This window comes from Macaca nemestrina, chromosome 2, assembly GCF_043159975.1.
Source record: "Macaca nemestrina isolate mMacNem1 chromosome 2, mMacNem.hap1, whole genome shotgun sequence".
Taxonomy (NCBI): domain Eukaryota; kingdom Metazoa; phylum Chordata; class Mammalia; order Primates; family Cercopithecidae; genus Macaca; species Macaca nemestrina.
Window position 1 is genome coordinate 58,369,288 of NC_092126.1, and position 6,158 is coordinate 58,375,445.

At 37.2% G+C, this 6,158-nt stretch overlaps 1 protein-coding gene across 1 annotated transcript in view; it reads right to left on the minus strand.

Annotated features, from left to right (window-relative positions):
* Positions 1-6,158, minus strand: part of LOC105488580 (phospholipase C eta 1) — a 182,573-nt gene that overhangs the window by 122,585 nt on the left and 53,830 nt on the right. The gene's annotated exons all lie outside the window — the stretch shown is intronic.

Genomic DNA, 6,158 nt, shown 5'->3' on the forward strand with positions numbered 1-6,158 from the left:
TAAACAGATGAGACCTAACTAAACTAAAAAGCTTCTGTACAGCAAAAGAAATAATCAGCAGAGTAAGTGGAAAACCCACAAAGTGGGAGAAAATCTTCACAAACTATGAATCCAACAAAGGACTAATATCCAGAATCTACAAGAACTCAAACAAATTAGCAAGAAAAAAACAAACAATCCTATCAAAAAGTGGGCTAACGACATGAAAAGGCAATCCTCAAAAGAAGACATACAACTGGCCAACAAACATGAAAAAGTGCTCAACATGACTAATCGTCAGGGAAATGCAAATCAAAACCACAATGCAATACCACCTTACTCCTGCAAGAATTGCCATAATCAAAAAATCAAAAAATACTAAGTGTTGGCATGGATGCTGTGAACAGGGAACACTTCTACCCTGCTGGTTGGAATGTAAACTAGTACAACTACTATATAAAACAGTGTGGAGATTCCTTAAAGAACAAAAAATAGATTGATCAGTTGATCCAGCAATCCCACTATTGGGTGTCTAGTGGGAAAAAGAAGTCATTATATGAAAAAGACACATGCATACACATGTTTATAGCAAGACAGTTCACAATTGCAAAAATATGGAACCAGCCTAAATGCCCATCAACCAACAAGTGGGTAAAGAAAATGTAATACTGCTCAGTCATAAGAAGAAATGAAATAATGGCATTCCAGCAACCTGAATGGAGTCGGAGACCATTATTCTAAGTGAAATAACTCAGAAATGAAAAACCAAACATCATATGTTCTCACTTATAAGTGGGAGCTAAACTATGAGGACACAAAGGCATAAGAATGATATAATGGACCTTGGGGACTCAGGGGGAGGTAGGGATGGCGGTAAGGGATAAAAGACTGCACATTGGGTACACTGCATACTGCTTGGGTGACAGATGCTCCAAAATCTCAGCAATCAATACTAAAGAACTTATACATGGAACCAAAAACCATCTGTTTCACAAATATTAAAATTTTAAAAATTAGGCATTTGGTCTAAATTAGACAGGTAAGATACTAGTGTCCTTACTAGATGCTTTAAAGCCATAAACTGCTTCTATGGCTTTTGATAATCATTCAATTTGCTTGCTTTAGAGCCACTGGATTCTAGGTAAGGCCTAGAGACATTTGGAGTTAGCCATGTCCCCAGCTATGCTAGAAAGAGTCAGACATTATCTGTGCTTCTGTCCTGTATCCTACACTCTGCACCTGATACATAATTAAAATTGCTTACACTAAAAACAAAAATCATGCATTTTTAGTAGAAAGGTGTGGAAATTATAGTTTCTTCTAAGAGAAAGTAATTCTGTCTAATTTAGAGGGTTTAAGAATTGTTTTAAGATTAAAAAAAAGAATAAAACTGAAAGTTTAAGCAAGGTGTAGAAGGTTTGTAAAAGATTAATCTTACAAACAAAATTTTGTGTGTGAGCAAGGTGACTAAAATTAAAATGGCATCATTTAGTTTTTCTATAAATTAAACATTAGCACTGATGCAGGTCAGAACCTGAGCCCATGTGTCAGAATAACAGGGTTCTCTGGGAGCAATGATCTGCTCTTTAACAGAAAATTGTAAAAGGTTATAAAAGGTTTATTAAAGTCTTATTTTATGATTAAACTGGTTAAAATTAGATTTACTTATAAAATTCAATTTAAAATTAGCTTTAGCATTACTATATTACTGCAAAGAAAAAATGTGGTTTATCTTTGATCAAGATTTCTGCTTGCCTACAGGAAAAGGCGAAAGAGAAGAGACAGATTCAGCTGGCCTCATACTGTCTTTATTGGGTCTTGTTATTTGGAAAGCTGTCTCCTGTCTATAAAAGAATAAAGGATTTTTGCTTTTTTGAAATCTTTGAGTTAATCACTTTGGCTAAATAAATAAACTGTGGTCTTAGTTTTGTGATATCAAGTGTTTTAAACCTTTGATATATGACAAACTTTCCAAAATCAAATTCTAAATTAGCTTTTTCTTTTAACCTGATTAACCCTGTTAGATATTAGTTCCCCTAGAATTCAAAAGAAACATATTCAGTTTAATATAATTAATTTAATTTAAATCACATGGAAAACATTGTCAAGTATAAAATAGTGCTTAATTTTATTTGGGTTATATTCATATAAGTGTGTTATTAATATAGTTTCCAAGATTGTAATTCTGTCAATATATTATCAGTAATAATTATTCATTATGTGCCACAGGCATAACCAAATTTACTTGTCAATTGTGTCTTTAACTGTGGCTGTCCTAAGACTTTTGTCATCCACAGACAATTGTTGTCCTGTCTGATCCTTTTCAGAGGGTGGTTTACAATCAGCTATAGGACTCTGACAGGTACTCTTGAATGCAGGCCTCTGATAACTTTGGTGACTGGGCCATTAGAAGAGAAAAAACCTTCCAAGATTCTCTTTGAAAGCTAATGTGTTCAAAAATATCAAGCAGAAAAGGAGTTAATTGCATGGACTGAACCAATATGACATTAAAATAATCCTTCTATGACTTTTTGCTTGAAACATTGCTGATCCTTTTGTTTTTCAGTCAAGAAAACTTGTTTTTCCTTTTGAGCTCTTTACAGCTTTTAACAATGAAGTATACTCCTGTGAGCAAAATTTGGAGAATGTTTCTTTCTCTCTACCTGATTTCTCCAGAATTTGGAAACTATTTGTGAGTATTCTTAAATTATGGCAATAGAGTTATTTGCATAAATACAATAAGAATCTGTTTTATAGGAGAACATTTGGAGACACTGGTTACTTTACCAAGGCTTTGACTGAAATGGCATTCTTTTAAATAGAAACAGACTGCTTTAAGGAATCAGAGGTGATTTATAGAGCCAATAAAAGTCCCTTGAAAAACCTGGGCCTCACATCCCTTCTCTGCCCAGTCCCTGTACAGGATTCCTAACTTGTGGTAAGTAAAGAATGCCACTTTCTAACAAGCCCAGGAGCCCCAAGGTAACTTGGGACCTCCATAGGAGCGGAATTCATCCAATTCACACAGGTATTTGCAGGCACAAATAAATCCATGGATGAGTTTGAGGCTTTACAAGGTCTAATCTGAGATTCCTTATGGAAAAAGTTCTAACAATGCCAATTTGAAAGACAGCTTATATGACAAATAATTTTTCTTGCTGCATTTTATATAAATATTCAGGCCAAATATAAGACCAAAACTTATTTTTGCAAACAAATTGGTTCTACCATGATTTGTCTTGGATAAAAATGAGAGAATGGAGAAAGATTATAATACACCTATTGTTAGATTCTAGTCTTGTCTCGTTTTTGAGGTTTTTTTTAATATGCATTGTTTTCTAAAATTTGGACTGAATCTTAAATCTTTTCCGGATTACAAGTCTTCAAACTAACATTTTCAAAATTTCATCCATTTTTCTGACTAAAACTCAGTAGAAGTGCTACTACCTTTTTCCTGAGGCCCTATAGGCTGAAACTTATTCCTTACGATACAGGCAAGAAGAAAACATCAAACAGTCACTGTCCTCCTCCTCTGTAACTAAAGACGTTTTGAGTTTAACATCTGGATAGACTGTTACAGAATGGAGTTCTCCATTCTTTAACAATGAAATTTCTACCATTAACATTTGCTTTTCTTGTTTCCATAGAAATGTCTCTTACTAAAAGTCTGTTTGCCTTATATTTCAGACAACAGGAGGTTCGTTTTCCAGTCTATTTACTTAAATTCCAAATGGTATCTGATCTTCTTTTTATTTTTAGACAGGGCTCTGGCTCTGTTGCCCAGGCTAGAGAGCAGTAGCACCATCAGGGCTCACTGTAGCCTTGACCTCTTGGGCTCAAGAGATCCTTCCACCTCAGCTTCCTGAGGAGCTTCCAGAGGGGAAGAAATGCTGCACAATTGCTTTATAGCCTTTTTGCCACAGGCCAGACCACCAAGTGGCCCATAACCCAAGATAAGCATTGCAACCAGGTAATGCTGACCCGCACACCCTATCACTCTTTTGATTTGCCCAACCCAGCCTGCATACTGCCCCTAATATCAATTCCCATACTTTGCCCCCCCCAAAAAAACACCTATTGGCTCTTTTTGGAGAGTCAGTCAGCGATTTTTTTCTCTCTCTTTCTCGTGCTGCCTCCCTTATGTTTGGGCAAAAGCTCCAATGAAGGCTTGTCTGGGAAAACTCTTTTAGGCTCATGTCAATTTCTATTACGCCGATAGCCCCCAGAACTTATAGGTGGTAACACATCTACAGGATACTTACACAGTACATTACACATTCTAAACACAGAGTAAGTATTTGTTAAGGTTGTTATTGTCTAATTCATTTCTTAAAGTCACTGTACACTTTATACTCCATACTGTCAGTACAGGAGTAGTGTACAGGGCAGTGTACAGTACAGGAGTCCATCTACCTCCTTCGTTTAACTGCGTTGTAGAAGGGAGTGTCTATTCCATACCCCAACAAATTCATATACCCCCAGTAGCTCCCAGTTCTTATACTTGAGCCCCTATTTCCTTCACCAACATAAAGTTGATTCTTTTTCAAAACCAAAACAGAAAAAGTAAAAAAAAAAAAAAAAAAAAAAAAAAAAAAAGCAAGCTAACGGATTTCATACAAATCATCCTATTTTTATCCAGAGAGTTCCAAATCTCCTGTTCCTTTAAGGTTTTCTAAGGGGAAAGAGTCAAAATAGAAAATGGAAGAAGAGATCACATTTTCCCTAAAAAACAAAGCCATATTACCTGCCCCCCACCCAAAGCCTTTGTTGCCCTCAGGCCTACAGAATCCAAGGGACTAAAGACTTCAGAGACCACCTGCTATGCTGAAGCAGGCCTGACAACTTCCAACCACAGACAGTTGGAAATCAAGTTGTGTGGCATTTAAAGCAGGCCCCTTATTTCTATGGCAGATGTTTTGTCAAAAAAAAAAAAAAAAGCCATCCTATAAACAAAAATAGAACTCTGTGTGGTAAGGAAAATGCCTGGGAGAATCCCCTCAGGTTTACTTTTCAAAAATCATTTGTCCTCATCCAAATCTTTGTCCTAATATCATAAGCTTCCTTCAAAAAAATTAAATAACATATAAACATTGCTGAGTAACTAAGTGTTCATCACAGCCTATTTATGGCATTTTGATTGGAGTTGTTATCCCAAATCAGTATACTACAGATTTCAAAATCATTTTTAAAAAATAGTAGAAAAAATCTAAATATGGAAGATGAAAAACACTGAAAACTTCTTATAATCAAAGTATGCATAGATAATAAGAGCAGATGTGTTACAACATTTTCTAAATAGTCAATCCCAGAAAAGGAAAAAAGGCCAGCATTAAACTATAACCCTCTGCATAAAAGATTTATTGAGTCTGAATTCAGAAATAATTACACATACTAACGTATGCATGTACAGCTGCCACACACTTCCTGAGCAGCACCAGGTAGACCATACAACAAGAATAAGCAAGGCTGAGATTACCCTATGATTGGTGTGGTTTTTCAAGTAAAGCATGGGAAGTATACAATAATTGACAAGGAACAGGAAAAAAAAAATGTCATGGAGAACAGGGGAAGTGTCAGGGATGGATTGAAAGAGAGAGTAAAAATTGTATAACACAGTAGTGGCAGGGACATGAAGACACAACTGGAAGCAAAACTTTTGAGGGTAAAGAAGAGAGCCAGCAACAAAGAACCAAAGCAAGAAAGAGCTGCAACCATGGGGAAAGTGGGAGTTGTATAAGAAAGATGATGACCCACCACAGCTCAGCAAGGCCACTGAGGCCAGACTGCCTCTCTAGATTCCTCCTCTCTAAGCAAGGCATCTCTGAAAAAAAGGCAGCAGCCCCAGTCAGGGACTTATAGATAAAACCCCCATCTCCCTGGGACAGAGCACCTGGGGGAAGGGGCAGCTGTGGGCGCAGCTTCAGCAGACTTAAATGTCCCTGCCTGATAGCCCTGAAGAGAGCAGCAGATCTCCCAGCACAGCATTTGAGCTCTGATAACGGGCAGACTGCCTCCTCAAGTGAGTCCCTGACCCCATGTATCCTGACTGGGAGACACCTCCCAGTAGGGGCCAACAGACAACTCATACAGAAGAGTTCTGGCTTGCATCTGGCGGGTGCCCCTCTGGGACGAAGCTTCAAGAGGAGGAACAGGCAGCAATCTTTGCTGTTCTGCAGCCT